The sequence below is a fragment of the Puma concolor genome, chromosome B3, assembly GCF_028749965.1.
Source record: "Puma concolor isolate L17-30 chromosome B3, mPumCon1.1.hap2, whole genome shotgun sequence".
In the NCBI taxonomy this organism is placed as follows: Eukaryota; Metazoa; Chordata; class Mammalia; order Carnivora; family Felidae; genus Puma; species Puma concolor.
Window position 1 is genome coordinate 37,533,670 of NC_141672.1, and position 13,676 is coordinate 37,547,345.

General features: G+C 46.6%; 2 long non-coding RNA genes across 2 annotated transcripts; one reads left to right on the forward strand and one right to left on the reverse strand.

Moving 5' to 3' along the window:
- Positions 1 to 4,462: 4,462 nt before the first annotated feature.
- LOC147579906 (uncharacterized) lies at positions 4,463 to 6,842 on the reverse strand. The gene is made up of 3 exons (XR_015251844.1): positions 6,703 to 6,842; positions 5,753 to 5,888; positions 4,463 to 5,544 (listed from the first exon to the last, which is right to left on the reverse strand). It is a non-coding gene; the product is annotated as an uncharacterized LOC147579906 (long non-coding RNA).
- Positions 6,843 to 6,882: 40 nt separating this feature from the next.
- Positions 6,883 to 13,034, forward strand: LOC147579907 (uncharacterized). Its single transcript, XR_015251845.1, has 2 exons — positions 6,883 to 7,057; positions 12,670 to 13,034. It is a non-coding gene; the product is annotated as an uncharacterized LOC147579907 (long non-coding RNA).
- The last annotated feature ends 642 nt before the right edge of the window (positions 13,035 to 13,676 follow it).

A 13,676-nucleotide genomic window follows, 5' to 3' on the forward strand; every position in this document is an offset into this window, starting at 1 on the left:
GGGGCTCTCAATAAGGACAGGCTAGATTTTGAGCAAGATCATAAATTTTAAAATGCAAAATAATTCATCAAGAAAGATAGACAAAAGATGCTGTCCAGCACAAGGCAGGAGAGAAGCCCAGGGTGGGACCCCAGCAGAGGTACCACTGGGTAGGCATTACCACCAGTTCCTAGGGAGAAGGAATGGGACACTGATACAGAATCGCTAGGTTCTGTGTAGACAAATGTGTATAGTAAACGACAAGTAAAGTTCTCGTCAAAAAGAAAACAAGCTTAAAAAAAAAAAAAAAAAAAGCTCCAGGCAAATGCAAATTCCAGGTGATTTACAGGGAGGGGAGGGGAGTTGAGACGGCGGGCGCGGAAGGAAATGGCTTTCAGGTGACTTTGAAACAGGATCCTGGCAGAGGGTGGGGTGTAGACTGCGGGGCTCCTGGCTCCAGACGGCAGGGAAAGGGGTAAGCGCTGGGCCTGACCGGCCCCGGAAGCCGGACCCACATGCCTCGGGCAGGGAGGGTCTGCTCCAAGCTTGCAGAGCCCTACATTCGCGGACTGGGAAGGTGAAAGCCGAGATTGCGGAAGGAGTTTGGGGGTAAACAGCCGCCGCGGCTCTACCGGATACAGCCGGCCAGGCTCCCGTGAGAAGCCCAAGTCCCGTCCTGCCTTCCAGGGGGCAGTCCTTCCTCATGCTTCTGCCTTTCTTTGATCCTTTCTTCTCTGATCACCTGAATCATACCAATCCCGTCCTGCCCACCTCAAATTCCAGCGTCCAAAGAAGGCCCTTGACTTGGCTAAGCCATTACTGAGTGCACTCCTCACGCCTTAGCCAGGACCGCGAAGAGTGTCAATGACAGTAATAATGACTCATTTAGTGGAGGCTTACCATTTGTAGGGAGTGGTGCTAAGCTGTTGACATTGCCTTCCTCTATCCTCACAGTTACCTTGTGAGCTAGTAAGTATCCTTATCCCCAGTTTACAGACAGGATAACTGAGGATCAGAGGTATCTAGCAACTTGACCAAGATTACATAACCAGCAAAAGCAGAGTCTGACAAGATCCCAGATAGGTCCAACATTTGAGTGCTTACTAACCCTAAATCCTTTATACAAACAACTATAGTCACAGAAGAAGCTGAGGCAAGGTCGGCCACACAGCTAGTGTGCGATAGACCTGGGGAAAGCTGATCTTCACCATCTTTTCTGCCTTCTTTTTGACACCTGTTATATTCAATTCAGAACTTCATTATAATGTCTTGCATTGCTTCTAATTGTTTTGGTATACATAACTTATTTCCTAAAACAAAAACAAAAACTGTAGTCTTTCCTCACGGCAGAAGTCATATAGGAAGTACTCTGTCATGAAGTGCTGAATTCAGATGAAATAACCCAGTTTGTGAGAAATCAGACAATCTCACCTCTAAGGATAAAGACCTGTGTCTGGGCCCAGACTCCACCAATTAGAGCCTCCCTACTTCCTGCCCCTTCCGATTCTTGCTTTAGTAGCTGCACCCTCCCTACTATTAAATCATTTATTATTATAATAATACCTTGTGCTTCAGTAATGCCTTTAATCCAAGATCTCAAAGTGTTCTAACAAATACAGATTAATTCATCATCACAGTATCCCCACAGAGATGGGGAGATGGAGGTGTTCTCCCCCATTTTATGGGTGAGAAAACCAAGACAGCACAGAAGATTGAAATGACTCACTATGGAGATCAGTGGATGGGTTACTTTTCCCGGGCCCTTCCCCCGCTCCTTCCTAACTCTTGGCTGCCAACATCAGCATCAAAATTTCAAATCCCAGAGACAAAGACCATTGAGTTTTCACAATAAAGGACATTTCCAAACTGTCATTTCAGCTGCTCCATTGTGGTAGACCTCAGGAGAGGGAGGGGATATAAACACGGTGAAGGTTCCCTGAGGCTCTCTGCGTCCAGCTCAGAGGAGGAACCTGGGCGGCTGGGATGGGGGGAGGAAATCCCCTCCAAGGTGACCTAAAAAGCCCAGCCAAGCTTTGAGGTCTCTTCCAGAGTTTCAAGTTGCATTTTAGTAATGTTTCTCAAAGTGTGAGCCACAAGCAACAAAATAAAAGACGAATTAAACGTCATCAAAATCTAAAACTTCTATGCCTCAAGGGTCATCAAGAAAGTAAAAAGACAACCCAAAAAATGAGAGGAAATTGTTGCAAATCACTTGTCTGATAAGAGATTTACCTAGAATATATAAAGAATTCCTACAACTCAATAAAAAAAAAAAAAATTTAAAAATGGGCAAGGGGCACTTGGGTGGCTCAGTTGGTTAAGCATCTGTTGATTTCCGCTCATGTCATGATCTCATGTGTGAGATTGAGCCCCTAGTTGGTCTCTGCACTGACAGTGCAGAGCCTATTTGGGATTTGCTCTCTCTCCCTCTCTCTCTGCCCCTTCCCTGCTCGAGTGCACATGCATGCTCTCTCTCTCTCTCTCTCTAAGTAAAATAAAAATGGGCAAAAAATCAAGTCGACATTTCTCCAAAAAAGATATAGAAATGGCCAATAAGTGCATGAAAAGCTACTCAACAACATTAACCACCATGGAAATGGAATAAAAAAAACAATGAGGGGTGCCTGGGTAGCTCAGTCCGTGAGCCAACTCTTGATCTCTCCGGTAGTGAGTCAAAGCCCCACATTGGGTGTAGACCTTGCTTAAAAAAATAAACATTTGGGGCGCCTGGGTGGCGCAGTCGGTTAAGCATCCGACTTCAGCCAGGTCACGATCTCACGGTCCGTGAGTTTGAGCCCCGCGTCAGGCTCTGGGCTGATGGCTCAGAGCCTGGAGCCTGTTTCCGATTCTGTGTCTCCCTCTCTCTCTGCCCCTCCCCCGTTCATGCTCTGTCTCTCTCTGTCCCAAAAATAAATAAAAACGTTGAAAAAAAATTTAAAAAAAATAATAAACATTAAAAAAATTTTAAGGGGCACCTGGCTGGTTCAGCCAGTGGAGCGTGCAACTCTTGATACTGGGGTCATGAGTTTGAGCCCCGAGTTGGGTACAGAGATCACATAAAAAAATAAAATCTTTAAAAGAAACTTTTTAAAATGAAATTTCACTAAATACCCATTAGAATGGCTAAAATCAAAAACACATATAATAATTAGGGTTAATGAGGATATGGAGAAATTAGAACTCTCATACATAAAAGATCAAACAGTGAACCCATGACTCAGCAATTCCACTCCTAGGTATATACAAGTAAAACCTTGGTTTGCGAGCATAATTTGTTCCAGAAACCTGCTTGTAATCAAAAGCACTTGTATATCAAAGCGAATTTCAAGAACCATTGGCTCAGTTGTGATCATGTGACGTTGGGCGTCACGTACTGCTCATATTGCAAGACATGGCTTGTTTATCAAGTTAAAATTTATTAGAAATGTTTGCTCATCTTGCAGCACACTGGCAGAACAAGTTACTCGCAATCCAAGGTTTTACTGTATGTACCCAAGTGTGTCCATACAAAACCTTGCACACGAATGTTTATAGAAGCACTACTCAATAGCCAGAAGGTAGGCACAACCCAAATGTCCATCAGTTGATGATGAATGGATAAAATGTGTATCTGTACAATGGAATATTATTCAGTCATAAAAAGGAATGAGGTAGTGGTTGGTGCTACAACATGAACAAACTTTGAAATCATTACGCTAAGTGAAAGAAGCCAGCCACCAAAACCCATATACGTACAATTCCATTTATATGAACTGTTCAAAATAAGCAAATCTATACAGACAGAAAGTAGATTCGTGGCTGCCTTAGAGCTGGGGTAGGGGTGGAGGGAAGTTGGAAAAAGATGGGGAATAGTTGCTAATGGGTTTGGCATTTCTTTTAGGAGTGCTATAGACACTAAAAATAGTGATTACACCAAAAAAAAAAAAAACCATTAAATTGTATACTTTAAGTGGGTGAACTGTGTGGTACGTGCAATATATCTCAACAAAACTGTTATTTTTATTTTAAAAAGTGTGAACTCCTACCACCTGTTCCAGAATTACCAGACTGCCTGTAATCAGAATCTATCAGAATCTATCAGAATTCTATCAGATTGCAAGAATCTTTGGTAGGCAGGACCCAGCTCTGTATTTTCTCAGAGAACACTGAATGAAGTTCAACGTAACACAATGCCCTTACAAGACAGTGATTCAGAGCCTTGTGGCCCCCAGGCTTCCTGAAATGAATAAAATGGAAGGTCTGTAACTCACTCTGAGAGGGCAAAGGCCTGGGGGTTGGGTAGGGGGGGAGAACTGAAATCCCTGTCCTGAAGTTCTTTATTCATTGCTTCTTTCCCCAAGTCTAAACCCCGTGTTGTCAGAAAAAAATCTGACATCAGAAAGGGGAAGAAGGTGTGGGGGAAGGGAGAGGAAGACTACCCCCCCCCCCCGCCCCCGCCCCTACCTTCAGGCTCCCAGCCACTGCTGTGAAGAGCTCTTGAAGGAAATGAGCTGTTTGTTTGAGTTTGTGTCTGCAACAGAAACATTTGCCAATCACTTGTGGTTTTTCAAGAACCTGGGAGCTGCTTGCGAACCATTTCTGGAGATCCACTTATGTCCACCTTCTTTATCGGCAGATAAAGGAGCTGTAAGTCAGCATTTACGACACCTGAGACCAGAGAGCTGGCACTAAGATATCAGCCTTTAAGGGTCTAGGAGTTGATTTACACATTGTCCTTTCTTGGATTTTCCGCCTTTGTGCCAGATGTTTTTCTATTTGCACCATCACCTGTAAGATGGATGAGGTATAAACATGGAACAGTCAAGCTTTCCCCAGCTTAATGCTAAAGTGAAAGATTTTCTGGGGTGGGTTCAGAAACTATTAGCTGAAATGGTGTTGTGAGTTGTCTGTGTACTTCTTTATCTGTGTTAATATCCCATAGGACTGTCTGCTTCTAGCTGAGATTTTCAGACCTGGGCATTCATAAGAATCATCTGGGAACTTTCTAATGCAGGACTGAAGCCACCCCTAGGAGTCTGCATTTTAATAGCAAGTGATTCAGATGCATAGACCACATGTGGGAAAAGTGATCTGAATTCTACCTTTTGTCTCTTCCCCTCCTGGTCCTTCCTTTTCCTCCCCTCCTTCCCCAAACCCAGGACTTTAAATAGAAGAAACCCTGCAAATCCAATGCTCCAAAGATAAAAAGGTATGACTCTTAAGACCTCACGATGTTGGAACAAATCAGGCTATGACATGTAATCAGATGAAAGAGTTCCACCTTGATTCATGTGAAATGCTTCATCCTCAACACCTCGGTGACAAGTGGGGCGGGGTGCACCTACGATACTGTAATGCTCGGAAAACAAATTAATGAGAGCTTAATTAGGAGGTAATTGCCCAGTTACTTGCAGATGGAAGCAGTTCTTCCTAACTGTAATTTTGGTTGTTGATGTTTTCCTTCTAGACAGGGGCCTGTCGGCAGACTCAGCCCTGGCTTCTCCATCTTGCCCAAAGAGTACAGAGCAGTTGTTCCAAGAAACCAGTGGGGCCCAGGTCAGCATACTCTGTCTTCTGTGCCAGCCCCTGCAGGAAACATGGGTTGGTTATAACCAGATTAGGGCAACTGGGACCCAGTCCCCTCTATTTTCCTAAGTCACCAGCATCTCCCCCAGGAGAAATGAGGAACTGATCCAGGGGTGAAAGGCTCACAGAGCCCACGCAGTCCTATCTTATTCGTGGCTGCCAGCCCCCCCCCCCCCCCGCCCCCCGACCCCATGGAAACCTTGCCTACCTTCACAGGCGGTGCTTTGTGGAGACCACCCTGGCTCGCTGTCCTCTTCACCCTCCTGCTACATGACTGCACTCTTCTCAGCCCGAGAGGGTTGTCAGGGCTTCTTCCAGTCCTGAAAACCTTGGATTCTGTCATCCTAAGGAATCCCAAACTGGATCATTCAGCAACTAGCTCTCTTTCCTCTTCACCTCCAAGCTTGATTGACTAGGGAGAAAAATCTGGCTTCCTACCCCCTGACTCCATAATCCAAATACCCTTACCTGAGGCCTGTGGTTGTCCTCAGCCTGCTAGGAAGATTAGGGGGGTAGCATTGTGCCAGGAGCAGTGCCAAGTGCTCCGTGAGTATTCTCATTCCATCCTCCCAACCATCCTTTGAGGCAATAGTTCTCTCCCATTTTACAGGTGAGAACATCAAGCGTCAGGTCAAGTCACATGCCCCAGGTTATGTAGCTCTTAGCAGCAGACCCAGGACAGGTTCCCAGGCCCCTCTGCAGCCGAAACTTGTACAACCAAAATACCTTACCTGGCTCCCAAGGAGCAATCAGACTCCAACAGATGGGAGCAACTTGAGTAAATTAAACCCAAGGAAAGAAACGTCCCCTCCCTGCTCTTCTGAACCAAACTGCTGTGAATTGCCTTGCAACTGACTGGAAAGCCTGCTAGGCTCACAAGTAAATTACAGACCTGTTCCAGGGGCTGGTGTATCGAGTGATTGGGAGAAAAGGAAGAATGTGTTCAAGGTCATAAGATGATGGGGGCGGGGGGAGCAAAAGTCTCTAAATACTGGTGACCTCTCAAGCTAGCTGGCTCTGAAAGGTAAGGCAGGACCTGGCAAGCACAGACTCTGTAGTCCTAATCATGGCTCTGCCGCCTATCCCCCAGGAATAGAACTCAGAGAACACCCTGTCCTGCCTGCCCCTGGAGAGACAGGAAGCAAAGCTGTGGTTTACCAAGTCCTGCTGGAGGGAGTAGAGAGTCGGCTTCCTCCTGGGCTCAGAGACTCCTGCAGAATTATTTCCAGAACCTTCCTCAGCCCAGCTGCCTGCACGCTACCAGTCCTCACAGTGGAATTTGCTGTTCCTATGACAACACTCCTGCCGGCTCCCTCCCCCAGCTCACCTACATCCCTGTGACCTCATGGAAAGGCACATTCTCGGGCATCCAGACCAGATAAGGAGGGTTTTGCAGTCTCTCTGGAAGCATGGTGGTTAAGAGCACATGTTTTGGAGTCAACATGCCTGAATACTGCTGTTTGGTCAAGCCATTTAATCTCTCATTGTCTCAGTTTCCTCATCTGAAAACGGGGTGAGTAGTAATACCTATCTCATAGGGTGTTTTCCAGGAATAAGTGAGAAAACAGTTTGTAAGGAACACATGGTTCCTAGTCCACAGAAAGAGGTAGCTTATAATGTTATTTGTATTTTTGCTTCTAAGTGTTAGGTTCCCAAGCCCCACCTCAGCATCCTAGTTTCCCTAATGCCATTTCAAGTCAAAGAATCTTACAACTGGAAGAGACCCTAGGGGTGCCTGCGTGACTCAGTCGGTTGAGCCTCTGACTCTTGATTTCAGCTCAGGTCACGATCCCAGGGTTATGGGATCAAGTCCCATGTCAGCTTCCATGCTCAACATGGAGCCTGCTTGGGATTCTCTCTCTTTCTTCCTCTGCCCCTCTCCCCCTTTCCCCCACTCATGCTCTCTCTCTCTCTCTCTCTCTCTCAATCTCTCTCTAAAATAAAATTTTAAAAAAGAAAGAGACCCTAGAAGTCACCTAAGTATTTTTTCTTTATGCAATTTTCATATATATCTCTAAGAATGAAATAAAACCAGTAAAGAACTTAGCACCTGCCTGGGATATGTTTAATAAGTGTTAGGGTGTGTGATAGTTAAGGTTATAGGTCACCTTGACTGGATCATATGATGCCCAGACATCTGGTTAAACATTATTTCTGGGTGTGTCTATGATGAGAGTGTTTCCAGAAGAGACTAGCATTTGAATGGGTCAACTGAGTAGAGTGGATTGTGGATTAGGTGGGCATCCTTCAATTCTTTGAGGGCTTGCACAGAACACAGAAATGAAGAAAGGTTGAATTTGCTCTCTGCCTGACTGTGTGAGTTGGGACACTGATCTTCTGACCGCAGCACTCCTGGCTCTCAGGGGCACCTGGGTGGCTCAGTTGGGTAAGCATCTCACTTCAACTCAGGTCATGATCTCACGGCTCGTGAGTTTGAGCCCCATGTCAGGCTCTGTGCTGACAGCTCAGAGCCTGGAGTCTGCTTCAGATTCTGTGTCTGCCTCTCTCTCTCTGCCCCTCCCCCACTCATGCTCTGTCTCTGTCTCTCTCAAAAATAAACAAACATTTTTAAAAAATCTTTTTTAAAGAGAAGAGCCAGAAGACAATTAGAGAATAGTCGAAGGCCTAACTGTGTGGTATCTTCTGTGTTCTTAGATGGGACTATTACCACAGCTGAACAGAGGAAAGAGATTCTCTCCCTTTTTACAAATGACCCAGAAGAGACATATTCAAATAGTGTTGGCTTTTAAAGAATAAGGATATGTGCTTATGTTGAAGATCGTCTCATCACTCAAAAAGCCTTTAAATTACTTTAATGCCTTCAGTATTGGCAAATACTGGGCCTCAAATGTTGGGGTAGGATGTTTGGGAAATAGCCAAATGCCATTCAAACTCAAGTCTGGTGGAAAATGTAATCTCTAGCTGCATTAAAATGGAGCTATGACAGAATGAGGAATGACAGTGGGGTGAGGACACTAGTTTCTTCCATGTGGCCCCTGAGCCAATTCTGAAGGCGTTTCCAGAGAGGACTCAATTCCGCATGTGCCCTTCCTCACCTGCACCCACCCTCTGGGTCTGCTCTCCTCCCCCAGGAGAGAGAAGTTGAGAGAAGTCTGAGGCACAGAGTCACTTCTATTCTCCACTAGCCCATATGTCCTAGGGACCCTTCCCTGGGAGGTCTCAGCCATTAAGCAAAGATCTACATTCTCACTTCCTCCTCCTTTCCCTCCATCCTCCCTCCCTGATGTGAGGAGACCGCAGAACTTACTACGGGGATGCACCCCCGACCTGCCGGCACACGAGTGGATGTTTATTTCCCACTGAGAAGAGCTGCACACACATCTGACTCCTATAGCTCCCACACTTGTTCCCACAGGTTTCTAATCCACATTCATGGCAGTTCTGTTAATGTGCCAGGCATTATGTTGGCTCCTGTCAAGGACAGAAAAGCATCAGACCCCATCTCTGACCTCAACCAGGTGGGAGAGGGGATAAACTGCAGACGTTTAACAGTAAGATCTTTACAATGCCATTGTAGACAATGGAAGCAGACACGGTATAAGTTCGCTATTTTTTTGATAATTCTACACGGCACTAGCCAGAGAGCAGAGAACTTATGCATGCTAGAGGCTAGAGTAATGAGGAAAGACTTCTTGGAGGAGGAGGCTTCTAACTAGAGTCTTGAGAGACAGAGAGGATTTCGGGGGGCTGAAGAGGAGAGGAAATATGAGGAGCAGAAGACAGTGCTGGGAAGGCGAACCTATGGTCAGGATTGGTCTGTGTGTGACGCTGGCACATCTCGGGTGAGCCATCTCGGGTGCACTGGTATTGCAGTCTGGTCATTCTTTTCAGGTGTCTTGGCCAAGACCTGAACTTGATCATCAGGCAGAGACTTCTTCCTCCCAGACATTCAGACCTAATGACTCTGTATTAGTAAGAATTCTTTTGGTTGCAAGTGACAGAGACCCAACACTAACTTAAGTGGAAGGGGCTTTGTCTCTTAGAACTAGAAAATCCAGGGATGGAAGTACGTTAGCTTGCAAGATCGTCAGGGCACAGCTGCCTCCAGGGGCTCTGATATTATTTTACGGCTCTGTTTTCTCTCCCTTTTTCTACTCTTACTAGGAACCACTTTATAGGCTGGCTCTCAAGGCAAGGCAGGGAAATGGCTGTCCAGGGCCTGAGATTCACATTCTCTGAGGTTATCAACCCCAGTGGAAAGAGTAGAAGTTTCCCTCCTATTCCCTCTTCATACCCCCTTGTCGGGATCCCTGACAAAAGAGGTAAAAGAGGTTCACTGACAGAGTCCCAAAGTTGGCTGTCCTGTGGGGAATACCTGTGCTGTTTGGGGTGCCCCCAAAAGGCTGAAAGGATGGTATGGGGGAGAAGGCAAGGCTGTGCTACATTGTTCTGGAAAACCCCATTCCCTGTTATGGACTTCACAGGTTGAGGCATGTCCCCACTTCTTCCCATCCGTAACAGCTAGATTCTTTTCATAGGAAAACAAATGGTTAATTGCTGGGAAGGCTTGTGTAGGGACAACAGGTATCTATCACAGGACACTGCAGCAGGGTTAGTAACTGGATAAACATCCAAAGGGATGTAGGTGTTTCAGGAGCGGGGTCTAGCTCAGAAGACTGGGTTACGCTGGTATGCCTTTATACCGTGGAAAATTCAAGAAATGGATTTGGTGATGAGCAGAACAGAATCCTTGCTGCAGGCCAGAACTCACTTAAAGGGCTTGGGTGGCAGCTTCAGGACCGTAGGACTGTAGAGCAAGGACACAGTAGGTGTCATCCTCAGGAAGAGCAAAATCTCAGAGCCTAAGGCTGCCCTGGACTCAATATTGGGTGGGAATTGAAGGCATTTCTACACTGCTCATTCTCTGCTTTTGAATTCTCAGTAGGCAGCATGCTCTGGAGGCCCCAGGATAAGGGAGCAGCAGCTACCAGTCACTCCGGATCAGAATCATAGAGGAAGAAAGCGAGAGGAGACCTAGGGCAGTGCTGTCCAAAAGACCTTTCTGTATTCATGGAAGTGTTCTGTATCTGCAATTCCCATTATGGGAGCCACATAGGGCTACTGAGCACTTACGGTGTGGCTAGTGCAACTGAGAAATTGAATTTTTGATTTTATTTAATTGAAATGAGATTACATTTCTATGGCCACCTCTGGCTAGTGGCTATGGGCTAGATACTAAGTCTTAGAGAACATCCTTCCTCCATGCACCTCCAGGGCTTGGAAGGGAAAAAGGCAGGATAACTTGGAATGGAACATCCCAGTGAACGATCTACGTCAGGAAAGGCAGATGGCGCAGAATTGGGAAATGAGGAAGACCCCTGGTGTCAGCCTCCTTCCTAGACACAGACATCAGTTGCCTGAACTCTGGCAACTGTCACCTAGCCTCTCCCCCTGAGAGCCACTGCCTCTGAAAAGAACCTCATAAAAGGTCATCTGAGGCTACCAGGTGGCTCCAAAGCCACAATCCAGTGAGGAAGGAAATAACTTCCACACCTCGCAATAGACCCATAGGGAACACCCTCCCCCCATGATATGGGAGACCCCATATCCCACGACTCTTCCCCCACTATGGAAAGTATCTCATGCTATGCCTGAGGACCCCATTAATGGTCAGGTCCCTAAGGGTTTTCAGTTCCACATGTGTTGACTGAATGCTTTGCAGATCATCAGAGGAAAAGCTGAACTTAAATAATTTCCTGTCCAAGAACAATCTGTCACCTAACACAGTAGGAAACCATCCAAGCTAGCCAGCAGAGTGACATGGCCCCACCCACAGCCTCCAGCCTAGAAAGGGATCTGGGCTAGCAGGACAGTCAGGGACTAGGTGAAAGAGTCCTGATAACCCAGAAGAGACCTAAATGAGCCCTGCAAATTAACAGCAAGGCACAGGCCCAAGACCAAAAGGAGAAAATGAGCTGGTGGGAAAGGCAGACAGTTAATCAGGTGGAGACTTGTCTTCCCACTGAACTCAGATCACAGCTCTGCCCAGCTACCAGAAGCCAGGCCAGGGCACTGGGTAGATTCAGGCAGGGCTGCAAGAGCACCAGCAGAGGTGGATGGATGGCAAAGTGGACTACATGCCAGGCTTATGCCAAGTTGGCTCCTTTCTGTGCACTTTCCATGCTATTCCATGACTCCGCTTCACGCTTCCTCCAGCTTACAGACCATCCCCAGAAGTCAGACCTTGACCAACTCCCCAGCTGTCAGGAGGGTGAAGGCAGGAAGCCCTGGGCTTGCTCTGGCCCAGGAGGGACTTGAAACAAATTCTGGGCCTTTTCTGGCCATAGTTTCCGCATCTATTTGGGGTGTCCTTTTTTAAAATATAAATTAAGCTTGCATGTATATTCATTGCAACATTATTTGCAATACCCAAGAGGTGGAAACAGCTCAACTGTTCATCCATAGAAAAATGGATAAAGAAAATGTGGTCTAAAAACAAAAAAAAAAAAAAAAAGAAAGAAAGAAAAGAAAATGTGGTCTATATACACAATGGAGTATTATTCAACCTCTAAAGAAGAAGGAAATCATGTTACATGATACAATGTGGATGGACCTTAAAGACATTATGCCAAGTGAAATGAGACAAATGTTGCATGCTTCCATTTATATGCGGTATCTAAAGTTAAGTGAAATTCATAGATACAGAAAGTAGCATGGTGGTTGCCAGGGGCTGTGGGGCGGGAGAAATAACGAGTTGTTCGATGATTATAGAGTTAGTTCTGCAAGACGAAAAAGCTCTAGGGATTTGTTGCACAAATCTAACCAATTCACAAATGTGAATATGGTTAACACTGCTGGACGGTACATTAACAGTAGTTAAGATGGTAAATTTAGTCACGTGTTTTTAAGCCAAAATCAAGGGTCAGACGCTCAACCAACGGAGCCTCCCAGGCACCCTTATCATTGTAACTTTAAACAGCGTGCTTAAAGCTCGCTTGGTTTTTGGTTGGGTCCATGTTCCGCAGTCTCCTTGCTCAGTGAAATGCGTTCATCACCTGGCTTTCCACAGAGATGTCCCCTTCGGACCCCAACTTCTGCCAGCTGTATTTCTACATTTATATTGTTGCAGTTGATAGCATTGAATTCCATCTTTCTCTTTCACAGTCGATTGATTCCAGAAGTTGAAAACTAACCCACCACGCTTACATAATTGTGACTCTGTGGGTATGGTTATCTCAGTGTGGCAACGCTACATTACGCACCCCGTGGGTCCACTGTCACAATGGAGAGGACCTTTGAAAAGGCGCAGAGGACAGCTGGTTGGGAAGGTGTTTGGTGCATAGGAGGGCGCGGAACATGATGGGTTCCCACACTTGAGCAAATGTGTCATTTTTGCGGATTCCTCACAGTTAAAACAACAATCAAATAAGGGCAGAGATCATGGAGCCCACCATCCTAAAGGAACTAGACTGTTGCCAAAATGGGAAGGTCCCCTGTGATCCACCCAAATAAAATCTTCCCACCAGCCAGCCTACACGACCTCTATAATTAGCAATTCGCTCCTTTGCATTAAGCAAAGCCCTCAACGTGGTGTCATCTAATATGCAAATATTTCTGGGAGGGCTGCCACACTAAGTGGCTGACAGCTAGGTGCCATCCAGTCTTATCAGATAGCCGCTTTCCTGTGTGTCCGGAAGGGCGAGCCCGAGTTGGCTCTGATAAGCAGGGCCCCAAGCAGATGCTGTGGCCTGAGCCCGCCCTCCCTAGAAACCGGAGTGGGTGACGGCTCGGCTGAGCTCCCCTCACGTTATAGCTCCCACTCTCACCGGTGACCCAAGCAGCTCTCCCAGGCCTGGGAGGCTGGTGTCAGGTAGCAGTGGAGGAACCTGAGGTACCACCGTGGCTCCAGCTGTTCCACCTCCCAACCCAGGCCTGGGCCTCCACCTGCCCCGAGCCAGTGAGGGAAAGGAGGGGACAGATAGAAAGATAACCAGGGAAGAAGGCTGAGGCTCCCGGGTGGCTCCAGGGAAAACCTGAAGGGGCGTTGGAAAAGAAGTCAAGGGGGGGCCCTGCCCGTCTCAAAACTCTGGGGTTGGCCTAAACTGAGGAACGCTCTTTCCACTCCCCGTTTTTCTGTCCTAGCTGGTGCAAGAATGATTTGCTTTGTGTCT